Source organism: Rattus norvegicus, chromosome 5 (assembly GCF_036323735.1).
Source record: "Rattus norvegicus strain BN/NHsdMcwi chromosome 5, GRCr8, whole genome shotgun sequence".
Lineage (NCBI taxonomy): Eukaryota > Metazoa > Chordata > Mammalia > Rodentia > Muridae > Rattus > Rattus norvegicus.
The window spans coordinates 149,972,400-149,982,841 of NC_086023.1; the positions used below are offsets into that span (position 1 = coordinate 149,972,400).

The 10,442-nt window shown below is 46.5% G+C and overlaps 1 pseudogene; it reads left to right on the forward strand.

Annotated features, from left to right (window-relative positions):
• Positions 1-1,045: 1,045 nt before the first annotated feature.
• Rps8-ps7 (ribosomal protein S8, pseudogene 7) lies at positions 1,046-1,797 on the forward strand (annotated as a pseudogene).
• Positions 1,798-10,442: the final 8,645 nt, after the last annotated feature.

A 10,442-nucleotide genomic window follows, 5' to 3' on the forward strand; every position in this document is an offset into this window, starting at 1 on the left:
TGCAGATCTTGTTTCGTTCTTACATGTTTCACCAAACACACCGGGCACAATTCTCATGGACTGAGCTGCTGAACGTCCTTCCTTATACCAACCTCTGTGTTGTAAGCAGCTTCATGGTGTATCCGTATCTGGAGATAAGGAGGTAGGGTCAGGCCTTCCAGAACTAGGGTTAGGTTAGTGCATCTTCCCACAAAGTAGACCCAAGCTGTTTCCAGAAAATGAGGAAGAGGCTGGGTGGGCAAATCCATACCCCGTTTCCAGGATATTTGAGATATGGCGGACTCAGCTTTTCTCCACTGCGAGAGCTGCTCCTCGCTAGATATCCATTCTGCTCAGGACTTGCCTACACCTTGTCAGTTTTAAATAATTTTTTTTCCCATGTGCACATGAGTCTCTCTCCAGCTCAGTAATCCTTTGAGTCCATTCGCTTCTATCAAACAAACAGTTTGGGCCCAATTTATCAACTTTTCCAGGCAGATCTGTTTCTATAGCTACACACACATCCTGTGGCCCATCCCAGTGGTTCTGTCTCTCAGGACCTCAGCCTGTAAACGCAAAGTCTACTTATTCGTCTTCCAAGACCAGCTCAACCACACTTCCCCCACTGAAGACTTTCTGACTGCCCCCCACTTACAACTCACTTCAGACTGCCTTCCCTGCCTAAAGGTTTTGTCACCACCTCCCTGTTTGTCAGATGGATCAGATGTTTTCTGGCTTTTCCTCTGTGAGACCCTAGTGCTTTTGAAGGCAAGGACTATATTCTTTCTTTTGTAAGTCTTTCACAGTGATCCTGGGTCATTTAATTAATACTGTGATACTGAAGAAAGGCATTCATATTTCTGAAGTTTGGTGTGTGTGTGTATGTGTGTGTGTGTGTGTGTGTGTGTGTGTGTGTGTGTGTGAGTGTGTGTCTTAGTCAGGGTCTTACTGCTGTGAACAGACACCATGACCAAAGCAACTCTTAGAAAGAACAACATTTCATTGAGGCTGGTGTACAGGTTCAGAAGTTCAGTCCAGGCTTCCTCTTTCCAGCCAGCGCCGAGCGATGGGCGTCTCTCAGGACAACTAGCACAAGCGCCGCAAGACCGGGGGGCGGGGGGGGGGGGTAAGAGAAAACCCTACCACAAGAAGCGGAAGTTTGAGCTGGGCCGGCCGGCCGCCAACACTAAGATTGGCCCTCGCCGCATACACACAGTCCGAGTTCGAGGAGGCAATAAGAAGTACCGTGCCCTGAGATTGGATGTGGGGAACTTTTCCTGGATCTCTGAGTCTTATACTCGCAAAACAAGGCTCACTGATGTTGTCTGCAATGCATCCAATAACGAGCTCGTCCGCACCAAGACCCTGGGGAAGAACTGCACTGTGCTTATTGACAGCGCACCGTACCAACAGTGGTACGAGTCCCACTACACCGTACTGACAGTGGTATGAGTCCCACTACACTGTACCGACAGTGGTACGAGTCCCACTTTGCACTGCCCCTGGGTCGCAAGAAGGGGACCAAGCTGACTCCTGAGGAGGAAGAGATTTTAAACCAAAAACGATCAAAGAAAATTCAAAAGAAATATGATGAAAGGAAAAAGAATGCCAAAGTCAGCAGTCTTCTGGAGGAGCAGTTGCAGCAGGGCAAGCTTCTCGCCTGTATTGCCTCCAGACCAGGCCAGTGTGGCAGAGCAGATGGCTATGTGCTCGAAGGCAAGGAGCTGGAGTTCTATCTGCGGAAGATCAAAGCCTGGAAAGGCAAATAAACTGTCATAGCTCATGTAAAAAAAAAAAAAAAAAAAAAAAAAAGAAGAAGTTCAGTTCATTATCATCATGGCAGGAAGCATGAAGTGTCCAGGTAGGCATGGCACTACAGGAGCTAAGAGTTCTACATTTGAAGGCAAACAGGAGAAGACTGGAAGCTAGGAAGAGGGTCTCAAAGCCCGCCCTCCCAGTGACACACTTCCTCCAGCAAGACCACACCTCCTAATAGTGCCACTCACTTCCCTGGGCCAAACATATTCAAACCACCACAGTGTGTGCTGGGAATTTAATTTGATGCAGGCTCTCCCATGTGCTGTGGTATCTATGCAAATGCTCCACCACCGAGCTATATTTCATCCAGTTTATTCTTTTATGAAATAGGGGTGGGGCTGGAGAGATGGTTCAGTGGTTAAGAGCACTGACCGCCCTTCCAGAGGTCCTGAGTTCAGTTCCCAGCAACCACATGGTGGCTCACAACCATCTGTAATGGGATCTGATGCCCTCTTCTGGTGTGTCCGAAGACAGCTACAGTGTACTTATATATAATAAATAAATAAATCTTAAAAAAAAAGAAATAGTGTTGATGATGCCTCTGTCCCTGTTTGTTTTTGTTTTGTGTGTGTGTATGTGTGTGTGTGTGTGTGTGTGCATGTGTGTGTGTGCGCGCGCAGACTAAGACACATAAATAATATAAATTTATTTATTTATTTCTGGTAACATTTCACTATGTAGCTCTGCTTGGCCTGGAACTCACTAAGTAGGCCATCACACTGGCATCAAACTCACAGAGTTTGGGGTTGGGGATTTAGCTCAGTGGTAGAGCGCTTGCCTAGGAAGCGCAAGGCCCTGGGTTAGGCCCCCAGCTCCGAAAAATAGAAAAAGGAAAAAAAAAACAAAACTCACAGAGTTCCTCCTGCCTCTTTCTCCCAAGTAGTGGGATTAAAGGCCGGTGCCATCATGCCTGACCTAATTTTTAGGCATGTATATACCAGGCCTGCCTTGCCTTGGACAAACGCTCCTGTTGACAGAGCTGGAGTTCAAACATTGTCTAGGTAAAGGTTGGTAAGGACGGTTCCCAACGTCATTCTCAGTAGGAAACAGTGCCTGGCACACAGGAGGGGAAGCAGCGAGTGTTGCTAAATGCTTTTCTCAGTAGAATTGAATCCGTTTCCGATTTGTCTGCCCTTTGCCCTGGATTGCTTAGGCCTTCTCCGGTTCATCCAGGAGACTTCAGCAGACCATGCGACACAAAGCATTTTTGGAGGGTCTCCCTTAACTTCTCGCTGAGCTAGACCTCATCTTCTGAGCGTTCCTCTCAAGTGGGGAGCTGGAGGTGGAGGGTGGGTTAGGGACCCATAGGCTGGAACTCCTGGATCTGACAATCTGACGCTGCCCAGAGGTCTTTGTGCTGACCCAGACAACCGCTGGAACTGGTGCCAAGAGAGCTGCCTCCAGGTTGGGAAAGTGTTAGCCTTGCCCGTCCCTCCCCCACAGTCCCAGGTGTCCAAAGTCCAAGGCTGCACTCCTGTTCTGAACATATTCCTCACCCTTTGCTTTCCAAGGCTTTTTTGGTGCTAAAACCACTTTTTTGATGTGAACCTCGTCACTCCATCACACTGTCTGCAAGATGTCTGGGGAAAGAGCCGTGGAGGTGCAGACTCAATGAACCTATCCATGTTCCTGCTCTAGACGTAGTTCCCACTGAAAGGGAGCTGGGAAGGTGGCCCAGAGAAAGATCGCTTGCACCCGGGTCAAAGTTATTTTAGCGCTAAGAGAACAAAGTCTGGAGAGCCTTGGGACTCCCTTGCTTCCTGGCCTGGCTTAATTTGTGAGCCCCAGATTCAGTGAGAGACCCTGTTCCCCCCCCCCCCCCCAAATAGGATAGGGCCTGAAAGATGGTTCAGAGGTCAAGAGCAATCACCTCGCTCCCAGAGGACCTGAGTTCAATTCCCAACACCCATGATACAGGGAGAGGGGCTCTCTAAAACCTGAAACTTCAGATCCAATGGCTCTCCTGAGGCTACCCACACTGACGTGCACACACACACACACACACACACACACACACACACACAGAGAGAGAGAGAGAGAAAGAGAGAGAGAGAGAGAGAGACAGAGAGAGACAGAGAGAGACAGAGAGAAAGAAATATCTATACATGTATGTACCATACACACACACTAAAGTACAGGATTTGCTTGAGACTTATCAGGTACTGTATTGAAAGCATCCTGTGTTAATGTTATTTCATTCAGAATTTTCCAGCCTTGGGACCATCGACCTCTTGGACTGGATAAGAATTTGTTATGGGGTATGTCCTGTATGATGTAGCATGCTTAGCAGTACCCCTGGTTTTGACACCATGAAAGTCAGGAGGCCCACCAGTTGGGACAAATAAAAATGTCGCCAGACCTTGTTAAATGTTCTCCATAAATGAGAATTACAGGGTTTTTCCCCCCCTTAATTTACAATTTTTTATTATTAGTGTGTGTATGTATGTGTGTGTGTGTGAGAGAGACAGAGACAGAGAGAGAGACAGAGACAGAGACAGAGAGAGAGACAGAGAGAGAAACAGAGAGACAGAGAGAATGTGTGCACACCAGAACACCTGCATAGTGATCAGAAGGTAACCTGGAGAAGACAGTTCTTGCCTTTCACCGTGTAGACACTGAGTAGCAGCCTCAGGTTGTCAGGCTTGATGGCAAGTGTCTTTTCATGCTGAACCATCTCATTGGACCTAATAACATCTTTATAGATAGATGTATATATAGATATAGATAGATATAGATATAGACAGACAGACAGACAAAGATACTATAGCCCTTGCTGTCTTGAAATTTTCCATATAGACCATGCTAGCCTCAAACTCACAGAGATTCCCCTGCCACTGGGCTCTTCGTGCTGAGGTTAAAGGTGTGCCCCACTCCAGCTATTATAACTTTTTGACGCTGATGATCACGTTATCAGTTCATAGAAGAAAAAAACTTAAACACGTTATTAATGGTCATCTGAGCACTTAGTTCTGTTTGTTTATACTCTGCCTCATTCCAGATGGACTCGCACTCAGCTGCGAGGCTCCTTGATCTCGTTCCAAAGTCCAAACTCTTTCCCCACCACTAAACTGAGCTTGATTCTCTGAGATCTGGCCACAGGCGAACAGCTAGCCAGGCAGGGAGAGAGGACTGGAAGGAGCCAAGGCCGCCGTCTCAGATCCTGTGATTTTTAAAAAGTCTTTTTAAAAATTTCATTTTAGGGGTTGGGGATTTAGCTCAGTGGTAGAGCCCTTGCCTAGCAAGCGCAAGGCCCTGGGTTCGGTCCCCAGCTCCAAAAAAAAAAAAAAAAAAAAAAAGAAAAAAATTTCATTTTATTTATTCATTTTGTGGATGTGTGTGTGTGTGTGTGTGTGTGTGTGTGTGTGTGTGTGTGTGTGTGCATGTGTAGGTAAGAGGACAACGTCCACCATGTGGGTCCCAGGGATTTGATTTAATGATCTAATTTGTCAGGTTTGACAACAAGGGCCTTTACTCAGTGAGCTACCCCCATAGCCTGAAACTGGGATTTGTTGCACTAGACCAGACATTCTGTTACAACCAGACAGCACTCCACACATACTTGCTCAGCCCCTGCTAGAAGAATAAAACAGAGCAGACCAAACAAAAATCCCTGCCTCTCTAGAAAACAGGAAAATGAGATAGGCACACAGTTAAACTTAGATTAAAAAAATAAAATAAAGGCTTGGAAGTGAAAGGATTTTTGCAAGGATTGAATGTGTTCTAGGAAGGAATGGGAACCAGAGAAAATCCTTTTTTTTTGTTTTTGAGACAGGATTTCATGCAGCACAGGCTAGTCTCAAACTCAGAACATAGGCAAGGATAACCTCTAACTCTCCCGATCCTGCTTGCATGTCAAATGCTGGGGCTATCAACATTCATCCTCTTTCCCAGTTTATGTGAGGATCAAATCCAGGGTTTTGTGCATGCCAGGCAAGTACCCCACCAACTAGGCTAATACCCAGCCTGAAGTTTCTTCATATCAATCAATCAATCAACCAATCAATCCAATCCATCCAATCCAATCAATCAATCAATCGGTCTTGAACTCACCCTATGCATTAGGTTTACCCCCAACTTTATGGTCTCCTCCCACTGGCTCCCAAATGCTGGGATTTAAGGTATACACCTCCTGAGTGCTGGAATGAGAGGCTAGTTTTACCATGTCTAATTCTGTGTATGCTTTTCTTTGAATCAGGGTCTATTTCTATGGTCTAGGCTGTCAATCATCCTGATTCAGCCTCCCAAGTGATGGAATGGTGGGCTTGGGCTACTATGTCCAGGTAGACAGAAAACCTTTGTAGATGAGAGGTGTTTTGTTTTGTTTGGTATTATTTTGTTGTTTGTTGGTTGGTGAGTTTGTTTGTTTTTGAGACAGGATTTCTCTGGGTAGCCCTGGCTGTCCTAGAACTCACGACTGTTTCAAACTCATAGAGATTCGCCTGCTTCTTCTGCCTTCTGAGTGCTGGGATTAAAAGCACGCACCACCACTGCCTTGAAGGTAAGAGAGGCTTTTAAACTGTGGCTCATTAAACCATCTACATTCTGAAGCAAACGAAACCAGCTACGGTGACTCCCCCCTGTAATTCCAGAATTCGCAAGGCTGAGACAAGAGGATCATAAGTTCGAGGCCAGCCTAAGCTACATACGATTCTAAACAACTAAATAACTGCTCATAACAGACTCCATTTAGAGAGATGCTACTTAGGCTGAGAAGCAGACCGTGCCTGTGAAGTAGAGAGCCCTGAACACCAAGCCTTTCTAATCCACTCCCTCTTCTCCTATAGCATCTACTTTGCAATAAACTGCAAATCCCATCTCAAGACATCCCTGCACTCACAGAACAAAGATTTACACTGTTGGGTAAAAAAAAAAAAAAAAAAAAAAAAAAAGGGGCTGGGGATTTAGCTCAGTGGTAGAGTGCTTACCTAGGAAGCGCAAGGCCCTGGGTTCGGTCCCCAGCTCCGAAAAAAAGAACCAAAAAAAAAAAAAAAAAACAGGCCCTAATACATGCTGGCCAAGGCACACGGCCCCTAAACTATAGCCCCAGGCCAAAGTCCAGACTTGTGTGAGACTTGCCCAGGCCTTTTCTAGCCTTGGATTTCCTCATGTTTCTCTTTTCCTGTCCTTTCGAAGCTGGCTTTCTTCTCTGGCTCTCTTAGGCTGGGTGTGGTCACAGCACTTGGGAAGCAGAGACAGGAGGCTCTCATGAGACCCTGTCTCAAAACCACAAAACCTTCTCTGTCAGCTCCTTTGCCTGCTCTTTTCCCGCTTCCACTCTGAGGCCAGCTGTACCCTACGAGTTCAGGATCGGCTGTGCATACTTGAGACTCCTTGGACTTCTGATTCTTCCCAGGACTCATCCTGAGTATTGACACGAAATTCACCTTTCTCTTACAGACTTCATGGCCCCATGAGGATGCTGTGGTTTGTCCCACTCATGTTTGCTCTAAGCACTTCAAGCTGTCCGGCCAACAGTAAGCACTCAAGGAGGCAAAAACAAAGAAAAGGTGTTGTTGTTGTTATTTTTAAAAACAAGGCCTCATGGATTTGGGGCTATCCTTGAACTCACCATGTAGTTGCATTTCTGTCTAGTATCTTCCTTTTTTTTAAAAAAAGATTTACTTTGTGTATATGAGTACATAGTAGCTGTCTTCAGACCAGAAAAGGGCATCAGATCTCATTACAGATGGTTCTGGGCCACCATGTGGTTGCTGGGATTTGAACTCAGGACCTCTGGAAGAGCAGTCAGTGCTCTTAACCACTGAGCCATCTCTCCAGCTCCAACTTTTCTGATCCTCCTGCTTCCACTTGGTCCGTTTCAGGCAGTGCTGGGGACAGAAGCCAGAGCGAGCTCCTCGTATGCCTAGGAGGCACCATGCCAAATGAGCTCCATCCCAGCACCCCCAACGCTAGTTTTTGTCAGAGACGGGAGATGAGGGTGGCCCAAGTCCCCCAGGTCACACTCAAACTCATGATCTGCCTTCCTTCCCCCAGTGCCACCATGCCAACAAAATTTGTGGACAGACGGGTTTTGATTCAGAAATGCAACAGAAGCTCAGGCTATCCCTGCTGATCCCGAAGTGACAGGGACAGAGATGGTTTGGATCTAGGAAGGAAAGAGTTTCTGCTGCTAAGATCAGTAAGATATGTTTTGGGGTTTCTTTTTTGATTGTTTGTTTGTTGTTTGTTTGTTTTTCAGGACCAGAGGCATACTTAAGAAAAGCTAGAACTCTCTGTCACTGTATATTAGCTTTTCCCCAGAGAGAGGAAGTAACTTACCCAAGGTCTCTCTAGCCATGGGAACAGAAACCTAATCTGGCTAACACACCTTCTGCCACTAACCCCAGGACAAGATAAATTAAGGCAGGGGAGACTGTAATCCCAATACTTGGGAGGTAGGGGGAAGAGGTTCAGGAGTTCAAAGCCAACCTCAGCTACATAGTAAATTTCAGATCAGCATGGGCTACATGAAACCCTGACTCGGAAAAAAGAAAGGGGGCGAGGGGAGGCATCCGGAGGCCCGGCAAGATGACTCTGAGGGTAAAGGCGCTTGCCAATAAGCCTGAGGAGTTTTGTATCATTCTGGGGTTCCACAGAGTAAAAGGAGAGAACCAACTCTCTCAAGTTGTCCTCTGACCTGAGCGTGCGTGCAAATGCACGTGCTCGTGTTGTGTGTGTGATTGTGCATATAATGCTTTAAAAAAAAACAATTTTACTTTTTATTTTTAGTGCATGTATGTCTGAATTTGTGTGTATTTGTGTACCAGATGCATGCCTGGTACCCAAGGAGGCCAGAAGAAGGCACCAGATTTCCTGCAGCTGGAGTTGGGAGCCTCCAGGTAGGCTGTGGGAGGGAGTCCAAGTCCTTATGAAAGTAGCAAGTTCTCTTCTCCACTGAGCCTTTTCTTTAGCCCCTTAAAACAATTTTGGGTTTCTCTGTGTGTGTAGTTTTGGCTGTACTTGAATTAGCTTTGTAGATGAGACTGGTGTCAAATTCACAGAAATTCGCCTGCCTCTGCCTCCTGAGTACTGGGATTAAAGGCATGCACCACCATTGCCCTGCAAAATGACTTAAAACAATTTTTTAAAAATGCATAAGTTTGGGATTGGGGATTTAGCTCAGTGGTAGAGTGCTTGCCTAGCAAGCACAAGGCCCTGGGTTCGGTCCCCAGCTCCAAAAAAAAAAAAGAAAGAAAGAAATTCCTAAGTTAAAAAAAAATTAAAAGCAAAGGGGAAATCAAGGCAGGAGACTGTAGGGCTGTGGCACTCCATCCATGAGACCTCAAGCAGGTCCTTACACAGTTGTAAGGAGCTTTTCTCCATGGAGAGGGATATGTGTCCCTGAGGTGGAAATTTGCATACGGCTTTGTTTGTGAATGGTATCTTGGGAAGGAGAAGCAGGGCTGGCCCTGCTGGCGAGAAGTTTGGCTGCAACGTAGCTCTTACCAGATCCAAAGCTACTGCCGGAGTTGAGGTGATCCTTCCAAGTTGTTTGAAAAGAGAGGCGAAAAGGACAGACTTCCCAGAGACTTTTTCAGGGACAAGACCTTGGGGTCCGGGCTATAGCTCAATGGATAGCATTGCCTAGAGCCTCAATCCTTAGCACCACAGGAAGCTGGGATGTTGGCACAGTCCTGTAACCGCAGCACTGTAAAAGGTACTTTCTCGGCCCACCAGCTCCTACCTCTGCTGAAAGTGAGAGCATTTTCTCCTCCTTTGCTACAGGCCATCGACTTTTTGTTAAACCAATCAGAAGGTGAGAGTGTTTACAAAATACCCAGGCAGGAGATGATCCAATAAAAATACCAAAGTCTGGTCTGCACTCAACTGTCTGCCAGCACCAAATAGGCAAAAATCTTTACACAGTGCACAGTAACATTATCCCAACTCAGCACTCCAGGGGCAGATGCAGTCTCTCTTACGTAAGGGGTTGAAGACCTGCCTGAGGTTACAAGATCCTGTTTCAAAACAAGAACAAGGAAACGAGGTCTTTCTCGGTAGCCTAGGCTAGCTGTTAACATCTGTAACTAAGGCTAGCCTCAGATTCAAGATCCCCTTGCCTCAGCTTCCTGCAACCTGGAATTATAGGTGTGTACCACCATCCCCAGCAGACCCCAAAATATTCCTCTCCCATCAAGTACTTGTTGGAAGCCCACTTCTATCACCTAGAGAGGCCAAAACCATAAGTCAAGATATTCTCTTCACCCCAGTGCAGTTCCAAGAGAGGGACTAAGCTAAAACATTCAGGAACTGACGCTCTTAATGGAGTGGGGAGGGAGGAAAGGAGCGGGTAGCACAGTCTGTGTTGAAAGCTAGAGGAATGTAGAGAAGTTCTTCAACTGGTCTGTGGAGACCTCGGCTTCCAAGAAGGTACTTCAGTGGGTGGGGAAGTGCTCTCCAATGTGCTGTAGCTGCTTCGAATGGTCTTATTTCCTCGGAAGAGAAGTTTCTGCTCCAGCATTGGAAATAGCTTTGGAGGAACTCCCGTTTCTCCTTTGTGGTGCCATCACCATTGCAATGTTGAATCATTAGCCGAGTAACAATCCTACATCCGCCTCCACTTGCTGGCAAATCCTAAGGGAGTGGCAACTTTGTTCCAGGATTTACTCCTGGATCTCAGGGGCTTGGTACATAATGGCTCTCCG